The 25,422-nt window shown below is 48.9% G+C and overlaps 1 long non-coding RNA gene across 1 annotated transcript; it reads left to right on the forward strand.

Moving 5' to 3' along the window:
* The first annotated feature begins 9,899 nt into the window (after positions 1–9,899).
* Positions 9,900–22,355, forward strand: LOC311578626. Its single transcript, XR_014772915.1, has 3 exons — positions 9,900–9,953; positions 18,298–18,372; positions 22,025–22,355. It is a non-coding gene; the product is annotated as an uncharacterized lncRNA (long non-coding RNA).
* Positions 22,356–25,422: the final 3,067 nt, after the last annotated feature.

Below are 25,422 nucleotides of genomic sequence, written 5' to 3' on the forward strand. Positions count from 1 at the left end.
AGCACCCCCCCTCCCCAAAAGCTCTCCCAGAGCTCCCTGCTGCCTACAAAACAAAACACTTCGGCCCAGCATTCAGGACCTTCCATAGCTCGGCCCCCCCCCCCTCCATCCACACTTGGCTCCTTCCTACTTGGAACTCGCTATACCCCTGTCCTGCAGCCTGCCGTGCCCCTCCCAGCCACCTTCCCCACCAACTGCCATTGCTACCCACAATGCCCACTGCCTTTAGGATGCCTTCTAGGACTGAGCCTCCCCTGGCCACACAGCACCCTGGGGAATCATCCTAGATCTCTGGGTTTTCAGCCTGCCCCTGCAAAGGTCTTGAAAGTGAGCACTTATGGGCAGCACTATCACATGGACTGGGGTCCTAAACTGAATAGGACGAAGAAAACATGCTGAGCACCAAGCATTCACCTCTGCTCCCTGGCTGCACGTGCAATGGGACCAGCTGCCTCGCACCCCTGCTGTCATGTCTTCCCAAATGGAATGGGCCTGAAACTGAGGTTAGTGACTCAGGAGCGTTCTGTGTGCTTCGAGGGGGTCTGAGTGATGGGACACAAACAACAGACACCCAGCAAAACAAACAGGCTCCAGCTTTAGAGTTTGACTCTCACTTTTGTGAGTGTGCCTCAGTCTACCTGCAGCAGTCTCCCAGGCCTGAGGTTTCCGCAGATGTTTAGGTACCTAGGTTTGTAGGCTCTCAAAGTCCACTGTGGTGGTGAAAATGTGACGGTCCCAACTTGCAAATAAAATTGGAGTTGAAGTCCAAAATAAATGACATCTAGTTCACTTTAATCCTGTGGACTGAAAGCCTAGAGACAAGACTGAGGGGAAAGAAGTCAGATTAGGGAAAAGATTAAAAGATCAAAATAAACCTACATACACACACACACACACACACACACACACACAAGAAAGGAAGAAAGAAAGAAAGAAAGAAAGAAAGAAAGAAAGAAAGAAAGAAAGTGAGCACTTGCCAAATGCATCTCAGGGTTAGGCAGAGGCAAGTGGATCTCTGTGAGTTCGAGGCCAGTCTGGTCTACAAAGTGAGTCTAGGACAGCCAAGGCTACATAGAGAAACCCTGTCTCAACCCTGTCACTCCCCACCCCCCCCAAAAGGAGCATCCAGCTCCCAGCCCACACAAGCCCTGCAAGCCTGCCTCCATCTAGCAATGACTAAACTCTGGAAGGGTCTAGACTGAACCTCCACTCCCCGATGTGGAAGGTGGGGTTCACTAGTGAAAGATTGAGGGACACACAGGTGTGGCTTCTTTGATGGCTGCAGTTACTCTGGCAGCTGGTGCAGCTCAGCTCCGCTTTGCAAGAGGAGCAAGCCGAAAACAGCCACAACTCAGAGGTAGGAAGCTGGGAAAGAGGGCTCTCCAGCTGGACGTTAAGCAACCCTGGAAGCACATGAACAGGGCCTGTGACAGTGGGTGCTGGGATCTCCTCACTGGGCCTCAAAGCCTCTCTCAGTCTAGGACCGAGTCAGGCGTTTGCTCCTGTCATCCAGGCCCAGCCTCCCTGTTCTCCAGGGCATGCTGTTATTTTCTGGTGTTCTGTATCTTTTTTTTTTTTTTTTTTTTAGACAAGGTTTTTCTGTGTGGCCTTGGCTGCCCTGGACTCACTTTGTAGACCAGGCAGGCCTTGAACTCACAGCGATCCACCTGCCTCTGCTTCCCGAGTGCTGGGATTAAAGGCGTGCGCCACCATGCCCAGCACAGACTTCATTGCCCCCACAGACTAGAGCCCCAGACCCAAACACACACAGAGACACAACTGCCTTGCCAGGTTCCCCCACTCTCTTGCCAGGGCCTGATTCCAGATACCCTGCAAGCATTTCCCATGCCCTGGCCCAATCCGCCAGTAAATGGATACCCTGGCAACCCAGGCTGCCTCTTTTCTGGAGAAGTCAAACCATTTGCTGTGCAGCTGGATTCTGAGAAAGAAAAAAGGAGGTGTGGCTTGGGCAGAACATGTCCTGGGGACATGAAATCAGATCTGGGGTTTGTGTGTGTGGGGGGTGCCCTGTGGTTTCTCACTGGCTAGTCTGTTTACAGATGTTTTTGTCCAAGGCTGATGGAGGCAACCCACAAGGGGCCCACAGCAAGCTCTCCCTTAATTACCTATTGAGGCTTCCAGGCTGTCCAGATAGGCAGTTTCCAGCAGTGCTGTCTTTCCCGGCAACTCAGGGCTAGGGGACTAATTTCCCCTGGCTACTATATCAATATTTAGCCTCTTGTTTAAATATTAAATTGGACTGCCGTCTACTGAGTGCCTGAGCATAGGTCAATGACGGATGAGCACTATGGGCCTCATTCCTGGACGTCTGCCTTCTTTTATTTTTTTATTTTTATTTTTTATTTTTTTGTTCTTTTGGGTTTTTGTTGTTGTTGTTGTTTTGAGACAGGGTTTCTCTGTGTAGTCTTGGCTGTCCTGGGCTCCCTTTGTAGACCAGGCTGGCCTCGAACTCACAGCGATCCACCTGCCTCTGCCTCCTGAGTGCTGGGATTAAAGGCGTGCACCACCACGCCCGGCTCATGTCTGCCTTTTTGCTGAGCTTCTTCCACACTTCTGCTTAGGGTCAGTTGGCTGCTAGGCATGCTGGGAATTATTCTGTGAGGCTAGAGGTCCGGACTTGGCAAAGATTCAAGTTTGATCTATGCTGAGGCAGGCATTTCTTGGTTTGGGCTTCTATTGTTGTGATAAACACCATGACCAAAAGCAACTTGGGGAAGAAAGGGTTTATTTCATCTTTCAGCTTCATTTTCGTTTGGTCGGTTGTTTTGTTTTGTTTTTTGTTTGTTTTGGGGAGGACTTCTCTGTGTAGTCTTGGCTGTCCTGGACTCGCTTTGTAGACCAGGCTGGCCTTGAACTCACATCGATCCGCTTGCCTCTGCCTCCCAAGTGCTGGGATTAAAGGTGTGTGCCACCACCAGCCCCTGGCCCCAGATATGCTCTATTATGGGTGCAGGTTGGTGCTAATCATCACAAGGATACAGTTGTCACCAGATTGAGTTGTCTGTAAATATACCTACAGTAAGCAGCTCAGAGCCAGGCTCCTGGAGTCTGAACTCACCGGCTACAGTTGTTCCAAACTGCCTCCCATGGCCCGTCCCAGTGCTGTCCCCTGAGGTCACAGAGACCCTCAAATTTCCCTACTGCCCTACAGAATGTGCCACACTGTGTCTTTTTTTTGGGGGGGGGGGCGTGTTCAAGACAGGATTTCTATTCTTGGCTGTCCTAGACTAGCTTTGTAGACTAGGCTAGCCTTGAACTCACGGTGATCCTCCTGCCCCCTCTGCCTCCCTGAGTGTTGTGATTAAAGGTGTCTGTGGCTCAGCTGGTAAAATGGCTGTGTAGCATGCAGAGAGCCCAGGGTTCATTTCCCAGCACCACATAAACCGTGCGTGGCGGTGCACACCTGGAACATCTGTAATCCCAGCCCTAGGGAGGCAGCGGCAGGTGGATCTCTGAGTTCAAGGCCAACCTAGTTTACATAGCCAATTCCAGGTCAGCCAAGGCTACGCAGAGACCCTTTCTCAATAACAGAATGGTGCGTGGTGTGGTCACAGCAGCCGTGGACCTTGGTGGCTGAGCCTGAGGATCACCTGCCGATGTGTGTCAACACTAGGATTATGAACAGTCCCTCAGCCTTTCTCAGTCAATAGAAAGGATGGCCTGCTGTGCCTAACGGTCTACTTGAAGAGCCAAACCAGCTGCCGCTCTGTCTTTGTCTGGGGCCTGCAGCAGGAAAATTAGGTGAACTCATTTCAGATTTTCTACTTCTCAGTTATTTTTACATGATTTATTTACATGTATTTACATTATTTATTTCTCTGCAGATGCACAGGTGTGTAGTGTGTGCTGTGCTGTGAATGACTGCAGAGAATCAGTTTTCGGGCTGAAAAGATGGCTCAGAGGTTAAGAGCACTGGTTGTTTTTCCAAAGGTCCTGAGTTCAATTTCCAACAATCACATGGTGGCTCATAAGCATCTACAATGAGATCTGGTGCCCTCTTGGGGAGTGCAGTTGTATATACAGGCAAAACCACTATATAAATAAATAAATAAATCCTTTAAAAAAAGAGAGAGAGAATCAGTTTTCTCTTCCACCATGTGGGTTTAGAGATTGAATTCAAGTGATTAGACTTCCTGGATTGAGTGTAAGTGTGTGTTTGTGTGTTGCACAGAGGTGTAACTAGTCCACGTAAATAGTCCACATAACCAGTCCAGCTGGTCAGTTATTGGGGGGCCGAGGGGGGTCGCAACCTGTGGTTAAAGATATGGGCGAGAGAGACGCAGGGCTCAAGCGAACAGTAACTTGTCAAGAGCCATTTATTGAGGGTGGGGGCAGGCTTTTTAAAACCTGCTTTAGGGAGGGCGGGGTAAGCGGGGAGAGTAAATGGAAAAGTACAAAATCTTCTGGGGTTGAGCCCCGGGAACATTTGCAAGGGGAGGGGTCTTCCTAGGTGAGACAAAGCAGGATGTCTCTGTGGTTATCTCAGGATCGGATCGCTCTCTTCTCAGGACTAAGCCGGATGCCTTGCATGCCTAATGAGTGGCCCAGCAGGATGTTTGCTGCAGATGCTGAATGGGTGGGGGTCGGCCACAGGCCGTTTGGTCCCTGGCAGAGGTGGACATCGCATGTTTTCCTGTCTCTCTTAATTACTCTCCACCTTTTCCCTCCCTCCTCTTTATTTTCTTTTTATGTGTATGGGTTTCTTGCCAGCATGTATGTCTGTATGTCACATGTGTGCAGTGCCTTCAGAGACCGCAAAAAGATGTCAGCTCCCCTGCACTAGATTGAGGCAGTTATGACCTCTGTGTGGGTGCTGGTGATTGAACCTGGGTCTCCCACAAGAGCAGTCAGTGCTCTTAAGGACAAGCCACTTCTCCAGCACCCCACCTTGTTTGTTTGTTTTTAAGATTTATGTACTCAGGGGGTTGGAGAGATGGCTCAGTGGTTAAGAGCACTGTGTGTTCTTCCAAAGGACCCAGGTTCAATTCCCAGCACCCACATGGCAGCTCACACCTGTCTGTAACTCCAGTTTCAGTGGATATGACATCTTTACACCAATGCACATAAAAATTAAATAAATTAAAAAAAAAGATTTATGTATTCATTATTTATACAACATTCTGCCTGCATGTACACCTGCATGCCAGAAGAGGGCACCAGATTTCATTGTAGAGGGTTGTGAGCCGCCATATGATTGCTGGGTATTGAACTCATGACTTTTGGAAGAACAGACAGTGCTCTTAACCTCTGAGCCATCTCTTGAGCACCCCACCACATTATTATTATTATTATTATTATTATTATTATTATTATTATTATTAATTATTTTGATGGTGGTCTCTCGCCAGGCATGGTGGCACACATCTCTAATCCCAGCACTCACGAAACATAGACAGGTTGATCTCTGTGAACTTGAGGCCAGCCTGGTCCACAAAGAGAGTTCCAGGACAGCTAGGGCTACACAGAGAAACCCTGTCTTGAAAACAACAACAAAAAGATGTGTATGTGTGTGTGTGTGGGGGGGGAATGTCTCTCACCGATTAGCTAGGCTGACTAGCCGATGAGCTCCTGCCATCCACCTGTCCCTATTTCCCTCTCACAGGGATGACAGGTGTGTGCCACAACAGCTTTTCCCATAATAGGTTCTGGGTACCCCCCTCAGGTCTTCGTGCTTGGGCACCAACCCAGCCTTTACCAGCTGAGCCTTCTTGCCAGGCTTCTTTGTGGATTTCTGTTTCTCCCAAGGCTGTCCAGTCTGCCCATGCGGTGGTGCCTGCCGGGAACCCTGCCATGGGATCAAGGGCGTTCGGGAGGCAGAGGCGGGCAGATTTGTATGTGTGGAGCCGACGTTCATTCACACTGTGCTAAGGTGTGTCTCTGTATGTTCAACTGTGCCTGAACCTGGAGCGAGCTAAATGCTAACAGATTGTGATACTGCAACTGAAGAACCTCCTGTCTCGATGTTGTGTAAAAATGTTTTCCCGTCATCTCTGATTGGTCGACAAAGAGCTGAACAGCCTATAGCAGGCAAGAGAGGAGTAGGTGGGGCTTGCGGTCCCAGGAGGAGGGGTCCAGGTAGAGCAGAGCGGGAGACGGGATGGTCGTCCAGAGAAGGTCGCCACAACATGGGAACAGAGATGGAGCCAGAGGAGCCAGGGCAAGACTAGATGGCAGGTAACGGGGCCAGGCTAGCCCAGTTGGGTTAGAAAGGATGAGAAGCTGACCAGCTGCAGTGCATAAGGCTTTTAACAAATGCAACAGATCTCCATCTCATCATCCGGGTGCTAGGACAGGACACAGAACGCCCCTACGGTTAGAGCAACATCTATGAGTTCAAGGCCAGCCTCGTCAACATATTAAAACTTACAGGGGGGATGGAGAGATGGCTCAGAGGTTAAGGGCACTGATTGCTCTTCCACAGGTCCTAAGTTCAATTCCCAGCAACTACGTGGTGGCTCACAACCATCTATAATGTGATCTGATGCCCTCTTCTGGCCTGCAGGTGTACATGCAGGCAGAGCACTGTGTATATCGTCATCGTCATCGTCATCGTCATTGTCATCATCATCTTCCAAGACCAGGCATGGTGGTGCATGCTTTTAATCCCAGCACTCTGGAGGCAGAGGCAAGTGGATCTTTGTGAGTTCGAGGCCAGCCTGGTATATAAAGTGAGTCCAGGACAGCCAGGGCTACATAGAGAAACCCTGTCTCAAAAAACCAGTAGCGTGGGGAGGGGGACAGTGAGGGGGAGAAAAAGAAAAACCAAAAACAGCAACAACAAAAAATTCCAGGTATCTGGCCCCACCCCTCACCCGCTGCAGCACTTTGGAGAGCAGATTGGCACCTCACCTGGGTCGTGCAGTAGAAACCCCCTCCCCCACCACATGAACGGTGGAGAGCTGGCCCCGCCCCTTGCCGGTTGCTGCCTTGGCTGAGCGAGCCCAGGCGCTGCTCTAGAGCTGGCCCTCCTAGTGTGGAAGCAGGAGAGCTGGTGAGCTGACCAACTCAGCTTCCAGCTAGGCCTGGGTTTTGTGCTCTGAGTTGGCCCACCCCAACTTCCACCCCATCTGTGAACTGCTGGAGCACGTGAAGGGGCCGGTCCTGCAGAACCTAAGCTGCAGGACCTCCATGACACAGGGCAACAACAGGGTATCTGACAGGAATCTGGGTGAAGGATCCAGTATTAATGATAATGTAGCCGAAGCCAGAGGCCTCAAACCAGACCAATGACTCATTGCAACGAACATTTGCAAGTAAAGGTGTTTGGGCAAAAGGGTGTGCTGCGTGCGGCACACCACAGCCTCTATGGTGAGATGCTTATTTTTCTTTATTTTTTTCTTTATTTTTTTTTTCCTTTTTCTTTTTTCTTCTGGGGAGAGGTTGCAAGATCAGATGGCAGATAAGAAGAAACATGGAATGAATGGGATTGAGGTGCATGATGTGAAATTCATAAAGAATCAATACAAAGCCAGGCGGTGGTGGAAAAAAAAAGATAGAAAGAAAAGAAGAACTCAAAGTCATTCTTGGCTACACAGCAAGTTTGAAGCCATCCTGAGCTACAAAGACAAAAATATTAAAAAGCCAACAGTGAAGTGTGCCCAGCTCACTGCACGGGCCACTTGCTTTCCATGGAGACAGGTTCTGTTTGCAGATAAAGAACTTTCCATAATGGGAGAAAGACACACACACAAAAACTTGCCAAAATGGGCAGGACCGTGGCCCAACAGGATGAAACCTAGTACTTATCTCCTAATGTAGAGGAACAACTGGCCACGGGGGAGAGGAGATGGAAGAAGAGGTTTTGTTGTTGTTGTTGTTGTTTTTTCAGGATACTCAGAACCTATTATGGGAAAAGCTGTCGTGAGTGGCACACACCTGTCAACCCTGTGCGAGGGAAGTAGGGACAGGTGGATGGCATGAGCTCATCGGCTAGTCAGCCTAGCCAATCAGTGAGAGACACCCCCCCCACACACACACACATCTTTTGTTGTTGTTTTCAAGACAGGGTTTCTCTGTGTAGCTCTAGCTGCCCTGGAACTCTCTTTGTAGACCAGGCTGACGTCAAGCCCACAGAGAGCCACCTGCCTCTGCCTCCCAAGTGCTGGGATTAAAGACATGTGCCACCATACCTGGCCTTTCTTTTTTAAACTTTGTATTGATTCTTTTTCTTTTTCTTTTTTCTTTCTTTCTTTCTTTTTTTTTTGTTTTTGTTTTTGTTTTTGTTTTTCGAGACAGGGTCTCTCTGTGCTAGCCTTGGCTGTCCTGGACTCACTTTGTAGACCAGGCTGGTCTTGAACTCACAGCGATCCCCCTGCCTCTACCTCCCGAGTGCTGGGATTAGAGGCATGGACAACTGTTTCCACTCCTTTTTTTCCCTTCAGATTTATTTATTAGCTGGGTGTGGTGGTGGCACATGCCTTTAATCCCAGCACTTGGGAGGCAGAGGCAGGAGGATCACTGTGAGTACAAGGCCGGCCTAGTCTACAAAGTGAGTCCAGGACAGCCAAGGCTACACAGAGAAACCCTGTCTCGAAAAACTGGGGGAGAAAAATTCTATTTATTATATATACAGTGTTCTGCCTGCATGTGTGCCTGCAGGCCAGAAGAGGGCATCAGATCACATTATAGATGGTTGTGAGCCACCACGTGGTTGCTGGGAATTGAACTCAGGACCTCTGGAAGAGCAGTCAGTGCTCTTAACCTCTGAGCCATCTCTCCAGCCCCACAACTGTTTTATAAAAATTATTTATTTTCATTTCACATGTATTGTTGCTTTGCCTGCATAAATGTTGGTGTGAGTTACAAATAGTTGTGAGCAGCCATGTGAATGCTGGGAATTGAACCCTGGTCCTCTGACAGAACAGCAGTGCTCTCAACCGCTCCAGCCCCATACACATGTTTTATGTAGGAATAATGATCAAACCCAGAGCTTTTGCTTTTTAAAATTTATTTATTACATTTTGCCTGCAGGTACACCAGAAGAGGGCACCAGATCTCATTATAGATGGTTGTGAGCCACCATATGGTTGCCGGGATCGGAACTCAGGACCTCTGGAAGAGCAAGCAGTGCTCTTAACCTCTGAGCCATCTCTCCAGCCCCCAAATCCAGAGCTTTAAAGACGCCAGGCAAACACTCCACCAACAACTCACCCATGTGCCCAGCACCGTTGGCCTTTATACCCAAAGGTCCCTCACTTATGGCTTCAGCCAAACTCATAAAAAATATTCAAGGGAGGCCCACTGGGATGGCTCTGCGCAGCAAGATGTCCTGACTCCTGTTTTCTCATCAGGACCCGAATAAAGATGGAAGGAGAGAACTGTCCTCTCACTGCGTTACATGCATAATCCCAGCGCTGCATCCCACAGAGTGTCTGTGATGTTAGGGGGTGGAGGGGGACCTCGCCTCTCCTCCTGTCCATCTCTCTTCACTTGACCCTTGCAGCTTTTCTTAACTGCGTTTTCTTGTTTACATCCCATACCCATCGTACTGCGTTGTCAGATATAGTCCCATTTTCTTTCTTTCTTTTTGTTTGTTGTTGTTTTCAAGACAGGGTTCCCCGATGTAGGCTTGGCTGACCTGGACTCACTTTCTAGACCAGGCTGGCCTCGAACTCACAGATATCCACCTGCCTCTGCCTCCCGAGTGCTGGGATAAAGGCGTGCGCTACCACGTAATCCCATTTTCAAAACGAAGTGATGAACGAAGCTTGGAGTCTTGGTCGCATAGCCAAAGTGTTGATGGTTGGTTGAAACAGGGTCTCAAAATGCAGCTCAGACCTGTAATCTCAGCACCCAGAAAGTGAGGGGCGGAGGACCTTACGTGTAAGGTCTTTCTCAGATACATCTAGAGGCTGAGGCCAGCCTGGACTCCATGAGACCCTGTCGCAAAAGGAGCCAGTGGGGACGACGCTGAGAGGGGTCCCGGGTCTCAGGTTAGAATGAAACCACACACCATCATTTTGCATGTTGCAAACGTCTACAAGATGGATCACATCAGTTTCAGTGAGCAACGTGGGCGTGGACTTCAGAGACCACTGTTGACTGGGTGGGTCAGAGCAGCTGGGCTGGATCCCCCTCCCTAAGGCCCTTTTACAGTATCAGCCATTCAGCAACTTTCGTTTTTCAAGATTTACTTACAGCGGACTCCTTGTGGGACTCCCGGTACACCGGGAACAGATGCTGTGAGCACCTGCGATCCGGATGGTGCTCTAGGCCTAGGACAGATTGCGAGCGGAGCTGCGGCCAGCAGGCGGCGCCCCGAGCCATCCAACACCACGCCCAGCTGAGCGAAGTCTATGAAAGCCTAGCTTGGATCACAAACCTCAGAGGACTCAGGGAGAGTATGAGAGAGCAGGGGTACGGCTTTGTGTCGAGACCCCCCTTCTCCCTGCGCTAGATGGACTCACGCCCCGCGTGGGCAAGCGCTTTGCTTTCAGACATCCCGTGGATGTCTTGCTTGTAGGAGCCACCCAGGAACAGGCTGGAAAAGTCTTGTGGTAAAACGGCCCGCATTGCGCCACCTGTTGTGAGCCTAGCGCTTAACTAGGAAGAAGAAGCTGCGAAGCTCGCCCAGGACTTAATTGCACAGACTCCTCCAGGCTGATGACTTCCTTCTGGCCCGTGATGCTTATTTTCAGTTTGTGATGATCCGAAACACAGCGTGACTGGACCCCCACTGCTGCCGCTCTTCATGGGGTGTAAAGCGCCTCCTCGCCCCCCACCCCACCCTGGGAAAGTAAGGAGTCACACTGTCGCGAGCACTGAGCACTCCGCACTCAGGATCCCGAAGAGACTCAGTCTGTGACACGTTAGTGATAGTGGAGCAAAGGCATTTATTGAAACTCACTGGGTGTTCCAGTAAGAAAGCGATGCAAAAACAACACCACACTAAAGCTGTGGTGGCCACTACTAGTGCAAACCACCAATACCATTCCATTTGTTACAATCTTCTATAATGTTTCCATAAAACCACAAGCAACCAGACTAATACCAGCATAATCTATATACTTAACACTATCTTAATCCTAATAGGAGTGGCATCTAACAGTTCATAGCATAAGGGTATACAACCTGATCGAAGAGTCGTGTCCAGCTTGTCAGGTTCGGAGCCGCGACGTTGTTTGCTCGACCGCTCCGTGTTAGTCCGAAGTTATGTGGTTTCTGGCTTCCGGTTTCAGATCGTCAGAGGTTCGGTCCGCGTCTGCATCGGTGGATCTCGTTCACGAACTGGCCGTGTTTAGGCAGTCATGGTGAAGGCGAGATAACTGACTGCTTCTTCTCAGGGCTTTTATACTTAACTTAACCTTATCATTTCTAATTCACACGTTTCTGTTAATCTAGCTTTCTACGTCACTCTTATCACGCTCGTTCAGCATATGGCTGACGTCATTATCTTATCTACTCTGGGCACCTGCTGGTGGCCCTTACATGTTTATGACACACACTCTTAGCCTTCCTAACTTTTTTGCTTCAAATTCCCCTACGTTAGGAACCACAGCTAAACTATAGCTCTGTGTTCCATCACCCTCAGAAACACACCAGGGACTATTTCCTACAGAGAAGGATGTTGTTAAGGGCATACTCAGAGGTAATATTGGCTGGTCTGCTGTTTCGGACTGAGATCCTACAGGGGGGCTGTCAACAAACCAAACCAAAACGCAAATCTCTCTTACTAAATGCCTCTTAATCCAAGCGAAGGTTCACAGCCCCCAACCAGTGAGGCTGCGGGTGGTGCAATTAGAAAGTCCTCTCCGTTAAAACTCTGTTAGGAAAACCGTCTTTCTTTTTTGTTTTTTTAAAGATTTATTTATTACTATGTATACAGTGCTCTGCCTGCATATATACATTTGCAGGCCAGAAGAGGGCATCAGATCACATTATAGATGGTAGTGAGCCACCATGTGGTTGCTGGGACTTGAACTCAGGACCTCTAGGAAGAGCAGTCAGTGCTCTTAACCGCTGAGCCATCTCTCCAGCCCAGGAAAACCATCTTGAAAAGGCCAACCTGCTCTTGCTCCTGTTTCTACTTCCTTTGGCTCTTTCCTGCCTAGACTCCACCTCCTCTGCTCAACTCCGCGCACATACTCTGTTTTACACAGAACCCATGCTGTGTCATAGCACCCCAGCAGGCAGAAGCACACACCTGCCAACCTTACAAAGCAAAGACGGAACTCCAGAAAAGAAGGAAGGGGCGAGGGGGCAGGGCAGTAGTAAGGGAGGGAGGGAGGGGAGGGAAGATAGGGGCCAGGATATTTGACACGGCAGGGGACTGTCATCTGAGATATCTGTGCAATGGTCCTCCCCGCCTCCCACCAAGCGGGATCTGATAACCCAGTTGCCCTTTGGCACATCTGTCTGGAGGATGAAAGGTCACAGAACCGCAGCAGTCCCTAAGCTCGAAAACCTGCAAATCCTTGGCCTTGCCTTGAAATTCTACCCAATCTCCGGCCTGGAAAACTCCACCCCCAATCTAAATCTGTCTCTTGCTTGGTTCTTTTTACTGCTTCTCACCCAAGCAGAGGCCGCCATCCTCTTGTGTCTTGCCCAGTAGATCTTGTGTGTAAGGCTTCTTTTCTTTCCCTTTTTTTTTTTTTTTTTTTTGGTTTTTCAAGACAGGGTTTCTCTGTAGCCTTGGCTGTCCTGGACTCACTCTGTAGACCAAGCTGGCCTCGAACTCACAGAGATCCGCCTGCCTCTGCCTCCCGAGTGCTGGGATTAAAGGCATGAGCCACCATGTCTGGCTTTTTATTCATTTTTTGAGACAAGGCCTCATGTAGCCCAAACTGGGCTCGAACTCAGTAAAAGTAGCTAAAAATGACCTTGAACTTTTAAATATTTTTTTCTTCTAATTTTGAAACTGAAGAAATGTCTTGGTGGTTAAGAGCACTTGCTGCTTTTTTTTTTTTTTTTTAAGTTTTTCGAGACAGGGTCTCTCTGTGTAGCCTTGGCTGTCCTGGGCTCACTTTGTAGACCAGGCTGGCCTCGAACTCACAGCGATCCGCCTGCCTCTGCCTCCCAAGTGATGGGATTAAAGACGTGCGCCACCACACCTGGCCTCCCATCTTTTAGTTTAACAAAGCTGAGAGTTGCATGAGCTAGCTGGAGAAGGTCACGCTGCTAGGATGGCCGAGGACGGCCGAGGCTGCTCTTTGCCCATTTGCTAAGGCCACCTTGGAACCCAGGCAGACACCAGTTTCTTGCTGTTTTTCAATCATCCACATGGCGGCACTGTTGTCTTCAGGGTGCTCATCTAGAACGAGGCTGTGTTAATAAAGTTATGATTATGAGTTAGTGGGGCGGTTGCCTGCTCCTTTAATCCCAGCACTGAGGAGGCAGAGGCAGGCAGATCTCTGATTTCAAGGCCAGCCTAGTCTACAAAGTGAGTTCTAGGACAGTGAGGGCTACACAGAGAACCCCCTGTTGTTTGTATTTGGGGCGGGGGTTGGAGAATGAGGCTTTGCAGAGAAATCTCTGACCCAACCGCTGTAAATGTCTTCCCTCAGGACTCCACAACCCCTCCAGCTTTTTGGAGTGAGACTTGTGCGTAGCCCACCTGGCACCCAGCATCTCTTCCTCACCCAGGCAGGAGTCCTGTGGTACCTCTAGAGGTCAGTGTCACCTCCACCCTCGCCCACCCCCAGCCCTGTGTTATCCAGGACTGGCCTGAGAGCATAAGTTAGGCCAAGTTTGGGTTAACGGAAGAGAAAACTCATACCTCTGTCACCCATAACACTGCTGGGCAGCCTGCACCCCAAACTTGTTGGCCTCCGGAGACAGCCAAACTGTCGGTCCTGTCCCCCCTCACTTCTTCCATCTCTAAAATGCCTCCCTGTGCTTTGCCTGCGGTCTGCACTTGGCGGTAGCCTGACAGGGCTGCTTCCCTCGGGCCTCAGGCCATCCGTCCCCCTAATGCACCCAGAACCCTCAGCCTCTCTAACTGCCTCTCTGGGGACTTGAGTCCAGATGAACTTCACACTCGGGCGGTCTGCCTACCCACGACATCCAGGGCAAGCTCCAGGTGGGAAGAAACCATGGCGGGAAGCGGGTGTGGGTGTTTCTAGGTAGCACACAGGCAGGAGGAGACCAGGACTTGATGGGGCTGCCCGGGCTGGAGGTTGCCACAGAACAGGCTCTCTTCTAACGAGACCGAAAGAAAATCAGGCGGAAGCTGCCAAGAATAGCAAGGACCCAGATTACAGGCTGGAAGAATGCGTGAAAACTGCAGAGAGTAGAAAAAAGCCGAGGCTGCAACGGGGACATGAGGGTTCCCAAGCAAGGCCTTTCCCACTCACACTATCTGATACTGACCTGGGGGGCTTTGGCAATACCTGGATATGGTGTTATGTGGACTTCTCCTGATGGAGTCACAGGTTCCCAGGATGCCTCTGTAATCTGAGGAGAGTACGAAAGGGGCAGGCCTCCGACCACAGTAATCTTGGATCTAATTCCACAATTTTTTTTTTAATTTTAATAAGATTTGGGGTTTTTATTTTGTTTTTGTTTTTGTTATGTTTTGTTTTTGCTTTTTTATTTATTTATTTATTTTGGTTTTTCGAGACAAGATTTCTCTGTGTAGCCTTGGCTGTGCTAGACTCCTTGAACTCACAGCAATCCTCCTGCCTCTGACCACCATGCCCGGCAAGATTTGTTTTATTTTGGGCTGGGCACACCTTTAATCCCAACACTCAGGAGCCAGAAGCAAGTGGATATCTGTGAGTTCCAGGTTAGCCTGGTCCAGGCCAGCCAAGACTACATGGTGAGACCTGTCTCTGTTTAGTCCTGGCTGGCCTGTCAGCATCCCATGTGCTTAAAAGCATGCACCACCAACCACCCTGTCTCAAAGAAAAAAAGAAAAAGAAAAAGAAATATTCTGGCCCCAGGATTGCACACATGTCCTTTAACCACTCTACTGTCTCACCCCTCCCCCTTGTTTGTTTTTCTTTTCTTCTTTGTTTTTGTTTTTGTTTTTGTTTTTTGAGACAGGGTTTCTCTGTATAGCCTTGGCCGTCCTGAACTCACTTTGTAGACCAGGCTGGTCTCGAACTCACAGCGATCTGCCTGCCTCTGCCTCCCCAGTGCTGGGATTAAAGGCGTGTGCTACCATGCCCATCCAAGTAGTTTTTTTATTTATTATTTATACAATGTTCTGCCTGTATGTACACCTGTACACCAGAAGAGGGCTCCAGATCTCATTATAGATGGTTATGAGCCACCATGTGGTTGCTGGGAATTGAACTCAGGACCTTTAGAAGAGCAGATGGTGTTCTTAACCTCTGAGTCATCTCTCCAGTCCAAGTTTCTTTCTTTTTTTTTTTTTTAAGGGCGTGGCACATCCACAACCCAGCCACAGGAGCAGTGGCACACATGGCCCAGATAACTTCTTTTTTGGAGGTGGGTGGGTGGGGTTGTTTTGTTTGAGACAGTGTCTCACTGTGTAGTTCTGACTGGAATGGAACTCATAGAAATCCTCCTGCCTCTGCCTCCCAAGTACTGGAATCAAAGGCATATGCCACTGTGCCAGTGACTTTTGGTTTTTATCCCTAACTCAAGGCGGAGCTGGCTTTTCCTCGCTAAGATTCAATTTACGGTCTACTCCCAATTGGCTAATTTAGAAATCCTTAAGAGAGAGGATAGAGAGGCTGGAGAGATGGCTCAGAGGTTAAGAGCACTGACTGCTCTTCCAGAGGTCCTGAGTTCAATTCCCAGCAACCACATGGTGGCTCACAACCATCGATAGTTAGATCTGGTGCCCTCTTCAGGCCTGCTGGCTCACATGCAGTACAGTACAGAATACTGTATAATAAATAGATAGATAAACAAATAAATCTGAGAAAGAGAGAGAGACAGAGGGAGAATGGAAAATGCAGGTTTAGCAATGTTGAATGTTTTAGCATTTCAGGAGTTCCTGGAAGCTGATTGATTACAACTGGTCAGACAAGCCTGCCTAACAAAGGACGAACTAAAAGGATTCTGGGGGAAAGGCTGAGGCAGACATGAGGCCTATTTAGGAGAAGAAGTAGACCTGGGTGGCAGCCTCTGGAGAGATGGCTCAGTGGTTAAGAGCACTTGCTGCTCTTTTTTTTAGATCTATTATTTATGTAGATGCATGCCCTATCTGCTGTATACCTGCATGCCAGAAGAGGGCCTCAGATCCCATTGTATTTTTTGTTTTGTTTTGTTTTTTGTTTTTTTCAAGACAGGGTCTCTCTGTGTTAGCCTTGGCTGTCCTGGACTCGCTTTGTAGACCAGGCTGGCCTCGAACTCACAGCGATCCGCCTGCCTCTGCCTCCCAAGTGCTGGGACTAAAGGCGTGTGCCACCACGCCCGGCCTTCAGATCCCATTGTAGATGGTTATGAACCAAGGTTGCTGGGAATTGAACTCAGGACCTCTGGAAGAGCAGACAGATAGTACCCTTTAATTGCTAAGCTATCTCTCCAGCCCACACGTGGTACTTTTGCAGAGGACCCAGGGTCAGTTCCCAGCACCCCCATGTTGGCTAGCAGTCACTTCTAATTACAGTTCTAATTACAGTTCCAGGGGATCCTATGCCCTCTTCTGGGCTCCCCAGGCACCCGGCATGCATATGATGTGCACACTTATATACATATATACTTATATACATGCCTACATACATACAAGTAGGCAAAACTTTCAGACACATAAAGTAAGATCTTAAAAGAGAATGTTTTTTGATGTTTGTTTGAAATCGTATGTGGTGGTGCATGCCTTTGGCAGGAGAAACTCTGAGTTCTAGACCTACCTGGTCTACACATAAGTTCCAGGACAGCCAAAGGGGACACAGAGGAACCTGTTGTCTCAAACCTCCACACACACACCCCAAACAAACAAACAAACAAAATGGTTTTTTTGTTCTTGGAGACAGGGTTTCTCTGTGTAACCTTGGCTGTCCTGGAACTCACTCTGCAGACCAGGCTGGCCTCGAACTCATAGTCTGCCTCTGCCTCCCAAGTGCTGGGATTGCGTACGCCACCACAGATGAAGATAAGTAAAAATCACTGTATTAAATATGTTCCACACAACATACATGGTATAAGATTTATTGTAGAAGCATGGGGAGAAGGAAGGGGGAGGTGCCCCAGGGGGACAGAGGGAGACAGAGTAAGAGAGACCAACTAAGAGTAAGAGAGAGAGAGAGAGAGAGAGAGAGAGAGAGAGAGAGAGAGAGAGAGAGAGAGAGATGAGGTGAGTTTGCCCCCTTTTTTGTTTGTTTTTGTTTTTCGGAACAGGATTTCTCTTGTAGTCCTTGCTGTAGACCAGGCTGGCCTTGAATTTATAGAGGTCCACCTGCCTCTGCCTCCCAAGCACTGGGATTAAAGGCATGTGCCACCACCACCCGGCTTGAATTTGCCCTTTTTATATCCTGGGCAGGGGCACACTAGTGACAGGTAGGTATTGACATCATCGGTTGCTAGGCAGACTAGGAGCAGTATGCTAACAATTTGACTTTCAAATGTTTGTGTTCTTTTAAACTTTGAAAAATAAAATTTGAGATGAATTATCATTTATTTTGTGTGCATTGGTGTTTTGTCTGCATGGATCAGCTCATCTGCAACTGGAGTTACAGACAGCTGCCTGCCATGTGGTTGCTGGAAATTGAACCCAGGTCCTCTGGGAAGAACAGCCAGTGCTCTTAACCACTGAGCCATCTCTCCAGCCCCTCAAAGTTTTGTTTTCAGACTTACTATTTTATGTGTGTGTATGTTTGCCTGAACGTGTGTCTAGGCACCATAAGCATGCCTCGTGCCTGCCGAGGCCAGAAGATGGTTGTGAGACAGCATTAGGTACTGGAAATTGAACCCAGATCCTCTTCAAGAGCAGTGTTTTTAACTGCTGAGCCATCTCTCCAGCCCCAACGTGTGGGTTGCTTTTTGTTTGGAGGCAGGGTCTCACTGTGTCGCTCTGGCTTATGTAGACTATGCCGACCTAGCTCGCTACAGAGAACAGCCTGCTTCTACCTTGTGAGTGCTGGATTAAAGGTGTGCACCACACCCGGCATTGTGAGCGATGTTTAAATTTATTCATTTATTTACATATATGGGCTTGTGCCTGTGGAGGACGGTAGAGGCCAATAGAGCTGGGGGGCCATGTGACATGGGAGCTTGGAACAGAACTCGGGTCCTCTAGAGGAGTGGCGAGAGCTCTTTAACTGAGTGGGCTCTCGCTCCAGCCCAATTAGACGTCGTTAAGGTTTTCCCACAGGACCCAGGTGCCTCCACTTTGCCACACTCTTTCCCTTGTGTTCTCCTGTTTCCCAGGTGCGAGAGAGGATTAGGCAAGCACAAACCGGTTTGGGGACAAACACCCTTGCTACTGTGAAGCAAATTACTCAGGTGAGAAGGGGTGGCCTGGAGAGGGACAGTAAGGTGTCCACTGGGCACTGACCAGACCCAGAACACAACTGGTCCAGCTTCTGTCTCCTGCAGGGGTGCTGGGAGTACCTTTAGCCCCGGAAATGGTGTGGCACCTTCCTAGCTTCTCCCTTATGAAAACCAGGAGTCTCTCTGGTGGCCCCACTACTGTCCCCCCAAACCCCACTTTTTCAATCCAGATAGCACTTCTCCCACCCCACCCCACCCCCGATTGTTATAGAACACAATAGCCACCATGTTTATCAGGTCAGCTGTGCCTGTTTATAAGAGTCCCTCGTGATAGGGCCTGTTGGCTGTGGGCATCCTCTTATAGAAGAGTGGTCCGGGAGGGTCCATGAATCTTCACCTGTGATTCCAGGCACCCCATCCCCCAGCCATCTGTGTACAGTTGTGCCCTGATTGCACATGGCTTCAGGGTCTTTGGAGTTTGAAGATGGTAGAACACACACACACACACACACACACACACACACACACACACACACACACAATTGAAGCAGGATTCCATCCATCTATGCAGCTATGCAGCATCTATGCATGGAGAAGCTATCATCCATGTTTCTGGTCACCCACAGTTTGTAAATGAGCCTAAGTAGACTTTCTTCAGGATGAACACTGGTGGTGTTGAACTTTGATTTGTCCCGGTTTATCCTTGGAACGTTCTAAGGAGTGAGAAGGTAGGGTAAGTATAAAAATAATAAGGAAAAAGGAAGCTGGGCAGTGGTGGCACATACCTTTAATCCCAGTACTGGGGAGCCAGAGGCAGGAGGATCGCTGTGAGTTCGAGGCCAGCCTGGTCTACAAAGTGAGTCCAGGACAGCCAGGGCTACACAGAGAAATCCTGTCTCAAAAAAAAAAAAACAAAGAATAAAACAAAACCAAAAAAAAAAAAAGGAGAAATAGGTTGAGTGAGGGCAGGAGCAATGAGGGGAAGGGGCCAAAAAGCCATACTGAAGAGGAGGTCTGAGCTTCAGTTTTAGAAGCTGCATTGTTCCCGGGGAAGGGTGTAGTTATCGCCAAGGGCCAAAGGCCGGAGGTCTAGAGCTCTTGGATTTTGGAGTGCCCTGCAGCTGAAGAGTCAAGCTGACCATTTTCTCTGTTGTTGTTTTTGTTTGTTTGTTTTATTTTTTTTTTATTTTTTGACACAGGGTTTCTCTGTGTAGTCCTGGCTGTTCTGGACTAAGGTTGTAGCCTATGCTGGCCTACCTCTGTCTCCGGAGTGCTGAGGCTAAAGGCATGCACCACCACCGTGCCAGCAACCTCTGAGCCATCTTCCAGCCTGGAAAGAGTTTCTTTGATTTACACTTCCACGTCATAATCTGTGGTGGCTTGAATAGGAATGGCCCCCATAGACTGCGGCACTCTTAGGGGGTGTGGCCTTATTGGAGTGGGTGTGGCTTTGCTGGAGGAAGTGCGTCATTCTGGAGGAGGGCTTTGAGGTCTGACATGCTCAAGTTACACCCAGTTTGACACACAGGCTACTTCTGCTGCCTGAGGCTCCAGATGTAGACCTCTCAGCTCCTCCTCCAGCACCATGTCTGTCTGCACGCCACAATGCTCCCCGCCATGATGATAATGGGCTAAACCTCCAAAACCGTAAGGCAACCCCAAGTATGTGTTGTCCTTGACAAGAGCTGCCTTAGTCATGCTGTCTCTTCGCAACAATAAAACCCAAACTAAGACGTCATCCTGAAGAGAGATAAGCATGTTTTTTGTTTAGATCACAAGTTGGGGGTGGTGGTGAAAAAAAGACATGTGAGAGAGCAGGTGATGTTTATCCCCTCAGAAGTTGAACCACCGTGTGGGGGAGATTGGTTGTTAACCAACTGAAAAACATCCTTGAACAAATTCTGAGAGGAGGTATAAATGTGAGCCAAAACAGGAGGCGGGGCCTTTGGAGACTGGGGATAGTTTTGACTGTTCATTGCTCCACTTGAAGATGCTCATAGAGAGAACCGCTTGAGGGAAGGCTTTGGGGCTCCGGGCTCCCGCTAAGGTTCCGGATTCTGGTTGCTCCAGGTTCCAGCAAAAGAAATCCTGCTGATTACACCAGGAGAATCGTTCCTCAGAACTGATATCCTTCCGGTTACATTATTGTATCCTTTAACCTTCTTTTCCTATTGTTTAGGTTAGTTGGGTTATAAGTGAGGTACTCTCAGTTAACAAGTTCGTAATTTGTTAAGAAAATTGAGCTTACATCATCCATCATTGACGGAAGTCGGGGCAGGAACTCAAACAGAACAGGAACCTGGAGTCAAGCCCTGAAGCTGAGGCCATGGAGGGTGCTGCTTGCTGGCTTGCTCACCAAGCTTTGAACACTCAATGGCTTTTCTTGCCCAAAGTTCCAAAGTCCTTCCGTAATCCTCCCAAAAACCTACCGTCAGGTCTGTCACAGCGATACCCCACTATCCTGATACCAATTTCTGACCTGATGAGAGTTACCATCGCTGTGATAAACATCATGACCAGAGAGCAACTGTGGGAGGAAAAGGTTTACACTTCCACTTTACTGTTCATCATGGAAGGAAGACAGGGCAAGAACTCAAACAGGGCAGGAACCTGGAGGCAGGAGTATTGGGGGTTAGCCACCAGAGAAGACGGCTTGGATATGGATTTAAACCAATAGAAAATCTTTATTTATTAGCCAGCATCTAACTCTATTAGGTATTTGGGATCCCAGCACAGTATTTTCTCAGTGTGAGCTCTTTTTAAATTTTTTACATTTATTCATTTATTATGTACAGTGTTCTGCCTGCATGTAAGGGCTGCAGGCCAGAAGAGAATGTCAGATGTCTTTGTAGATGGTTGTGAGCCACCATGTGGTTGCTGGGAATTGAACTCAGGACATTAGGAAGAACAGCCAGTGCTCTTAATCTCTGAGCCATCTCTCCAGCCCTCAGTGTGAGCATTTGTTTGTTTGTTTTTTCGAGACAGGGTTTCTCTGTGTAGCCTTGGCTGGCCTGAACTCACTTTGTAGACCCAGGCTGGCCTCCAACTCACAGCGATCCACCTGCCTCTGCCTCTTGAGTGCTGGGATTAAAGACATGCGCCACCACGCCCAGCCTGACATCCTCCATGTAACAAGAACTGTTAGCCAGAATCAGAACTACAGAAGCTAAAAAGTAAGGTTAATACATTTAGAGACTTTTCTAGAACTATGGGCTTTGATGGATTAGGCCTTTGTTTTAGTTTTGGCTTGTGGTGCTGTCTATGTGCTGAGTTTTACAGCCTTAATGGCACTTCCATTGTGGAGTGAGTTGTGCTAAGGTGCAAAATGGCTTGTTATTCTAAAGATGAAAGCAGATGTTAACAGAGGAGCTACAGTTAGGATATTGTGGCTCACACCTTTAATGCCAGCACTTGGGAGGCAGAGGCAGTTCGGTCTCTGTGAGTTCGAAGCCAGCTTAGTGTACAAAGAGAGTCCAGGACAGCCAGGGCTACACAGAGAGACCCTGTCTCAAAAAAAACTAACTAACTAACTAACTAAATAAATAAATAAAACAGAGCTCAGTGGAGGGGCTATAGTTATGCAATGCAAAAAAGTTTAAGGGGGTCACAATTGTTCTTGACAGAAATGTAACCTTTGATCTTGAGGTTCCTCTGTTCCCACCAGGAACGCAGTGGCAGCAGCCCAGGACAGCCCAGGCTCCCTCGGGACACGGAACAACACTGTTTCTCATACCAGGGATAGCGTGATTCCATCAGTCAGGGGTGAACGAACAGCTTCAGGATGACACGACGACGGAGGCTCTGCTTCATGAATCTTCCCGTTTTGGTGAGCTCTGGGGATAGCTGTGCTGGCACCTCTGCTGTGTAAGCCTCTTTCCATTCTGTCTCTATAAAACATGCTTAATTGTTGACCATATAACCTGAGGCTGGAACCTGCAGGACACTGACAGATGACAGCTTGTGTGAAATACTATAGCTGACTGTCGGTACATGCTGCAAAGATTTCTGTTAAGGTGGGTCTCCTCTGGGCGTCTGCCAGAACGGGATGTGTGATATTCCCTGAGTGTTTGAAGTAAATTCTCACTTTACCCGATACTTCCCAATTAGCAGGCAGACATAGTTAGTCCTTAGACCTACAGGGGCAGCGCAGCCCTTGCTGTAGAACAGCCATGGGATGAGGGGCAAGGCGGGGTGATCAGGTGGAGTTGCTACGTCCAGGGTGTCTTGAGCCTCGTTGGATATGCCATAGACTGTGCCAGGGACATGGTGGTACATGGTTGCAAGCTGACCTGGAGAGATTGCTGATTTGGGGGTTTTTTCCTTGGGTGAGGGGGATTTTTCAGTGTAGTTGGGTTTAAGTTGGGAGGGACAGCTAAGCACTGGAAAGGCAGGCTCCATTTGTTCACTCTGTTGGCCTTGATGCTTGCGGAGAGCCTCACACCTCCTCGCTACAACACCTGAGCATGGCGGTGGTGCAGGCCTGTGATCCCAGCCCTCAGGAGGTCCCAGTGTAAGACTCTGATCGGGAGAGTCCATACTGGGAAGCACCAAGTGAGAGAGATGGAGACCCGGGCGATGCAAGAGGTTTATTGTGCCGGCACACTGTGGTCCACCTGCACACAGGAGTGAGGCAGCGACGAATAGAAGAGTCTTAGGGTTTTTATAGTCTTAGGCTGGGCAGGTTTTGGTCACAGTTCCTGGAGGGGGAGGGATAGGTGGGGCTATGAGGGAGGGAACGGTCAGAAGCATCTGGAAGCCTCTAGACTGAATGCGGCCCATGTAGATGAGAGGAAGAGGAGGGGGGCCAGTGGACCCAGTGAAAAGCCGAGGAGCCGGAGAAGAACAGGACCAGGAGACGTCATGGCTACAATAGCAGGTTCATCTAGGACCAGAAGCCGCAGGAAGGGGAGTGAAGCCCAGCCCTGGCCTGGAGGTTTATGGTGGGGGCTGCTGGCGACGTGCTGGGAGGACCACAGCGACCCAGTGACCTCTGTGCTGGGTTTCGTTGGACCTGACAATGCACAAAGCCTTAGGTTCAAGCCAGTATCAAAGGAATGACTTTTAAAATAAAGATGTGGGTAGGCTACACGCAAATGCGTGAGGTTTCATAAACGCTGCGTTAGTGTTCTAGGACTCTAGAGCAATGGCCCATGGGTAGCCAAGGATGACTCTGTGCGATGTGAAGCCCCGAGACTCATGTGTCCAGCCCCTTTCTCTGGCATCACAGCTTCCCGTTTTGATGCCAGAAGGGGTTCCCACCTTCCCACTTTCACAAACACCATGGCCAACGGACCCCAGTTCTATCCTCGTATTTAACATCATTAGAAAGTCTTTAATTACTCCCACATGGCTAGCTCTTAGGAGGCAGAGTCCTGAGTCAGAGGCAGGTAAAGGACGACGGGCTTTACAGCCTGTTCTCCCACCTGCCTGCTCCAACGAGTGGGCACAGCCTCCAGCCCACAGCCCTCGCGGGGGCCCTGAGGGACTGCTAGCTGCACTTGGCACTGGTGGCTTGTTTTGCAGGCAACAGGGAGCTATGAGAGAGCTTATGGGGAGGACAGTGCTGTATTTCATTTCTGTGTGTTGGCATGTGCTTTAGCGTGTCACTGTATGATGATCATAGGCCGAAGAACCCCCAACCCTAAGAGACCGTTTTGCTTGTTCCAGTGTACACAGTTATATACAGTTTTTTTTTGAATGTTTTTTTGAGACAGGGTTTCTCTGTGTAGCCTTGACTGTCCCGGACTCACTTTGTAGACCAGGCTGGCCATGAACTCACAGCGATCCACCTGCTTCTGCCTCCCTAGTGCTGGGATTAAAGGCATGCGCCACCACACCCAGCTTTTTTTTTGTTTGTTTGTTTGTTTGTTTGTTTTGTTTTTTGAGTAAAGCCTGTAATTCTAATATGGAAAAGAAGAAATTAAAAAGATTGGCTGGGCCAGACATAGTGACATACAGCTTTAATTGCAGTACTTGGCTGTCCTGGACTCGCTTCCTAGACCAGGCTGGCCTCAAACTCACAGAGATTAGCCTGCCTCTGCCTCCCGAGTGCTAGGATTAAAGGTGTGCGCCACCACGCCTGGGAAACTTTTTAAAAGATGTCTTATGTTGCATGTATGTCTATACCCCAGGGTTTTGTGGTGCCCTGGGAAGCCGGAAGAGAGTGTCTGGTCCCCTAGAACTGGAGTTCAAGATGAGCTATTGCTCTAGCCCTTCAAATTTGCTATTTTGAACTGATATTCTTGCCTCTACCAGACCAGGTAACCCATGATCTTTCTAGATTCCAGATAATCCTTCATTTATGTATGTATGTATGTATGTATATATGTATGTGTTTTAATTTTTTTCAAGACAGGGTTTCTCTCTGTATCCTTGGCTGTCCTAGAACTCTTGCTATAGACCAAGCTGGCTTCGAACTCACAGAGGGATTTTCTTTTTTCTTTCTTTCTTTTTCTTTTTGGTTTTTCCAGACAGGGTTTCTGTGTGTAATAGCCCTGGACTCGCTTTGTAGACCATGCTGGCCTCAAACTCACAGAGATCTGCCTACCTCTGCCTCCCGAGTGCTGGGATTAAAGGGTTATACCACCACTGCTCAGCGATCCCTCATTTTATGGCTGAGGAATCTGAGGCTGGGAGAGAGGATTCATCCAAGGCCAAGATTTTGGTCACGGTTGACTGCCAAGAGTTAGAAATTTCTGGCATTGTGGGTAGAATGACACAGCTGTCTTCTCTATTCCCACTTCAGTCACATGTCAGCCCTGGCCACCGTGACATTCCACGTGGATGAGGAAAGACAGGTGCCTCCTAGCAGTCTGGGAAGTGCGTAGATTGCAGATGGGAACTGTAGTTTCACCCCTGGCTGTGTGACCTCTGGCAAAATTCTGTGTCTCTGAGCCTTGGCCTTGGCTCTGTAAGACAGAGACATAAGCTACAGGTGAAGGGTTACTTGCTTTCTGGGGGACAGGGTTCTTCTTGTCCCCTGGATAATGAATCTGCTAGGCTGGGAGCTATTCTGTAGACTTCAGCAAGTCCTGAGATTACCACTCTGTACATACACAGGCG

The sequence above is a fragment of the Acomys minous genome (genome assembly GCF_964271855.1).
Source record: "Acomys minous genome assembly, chromosome: 12".
In the NCBI taxonomy this organism is placed as follows: Eukaryota; Metazoa; Chordata; class Mammalia; order Rodentia; family Muridae; genus Acomys; species Acomys minous.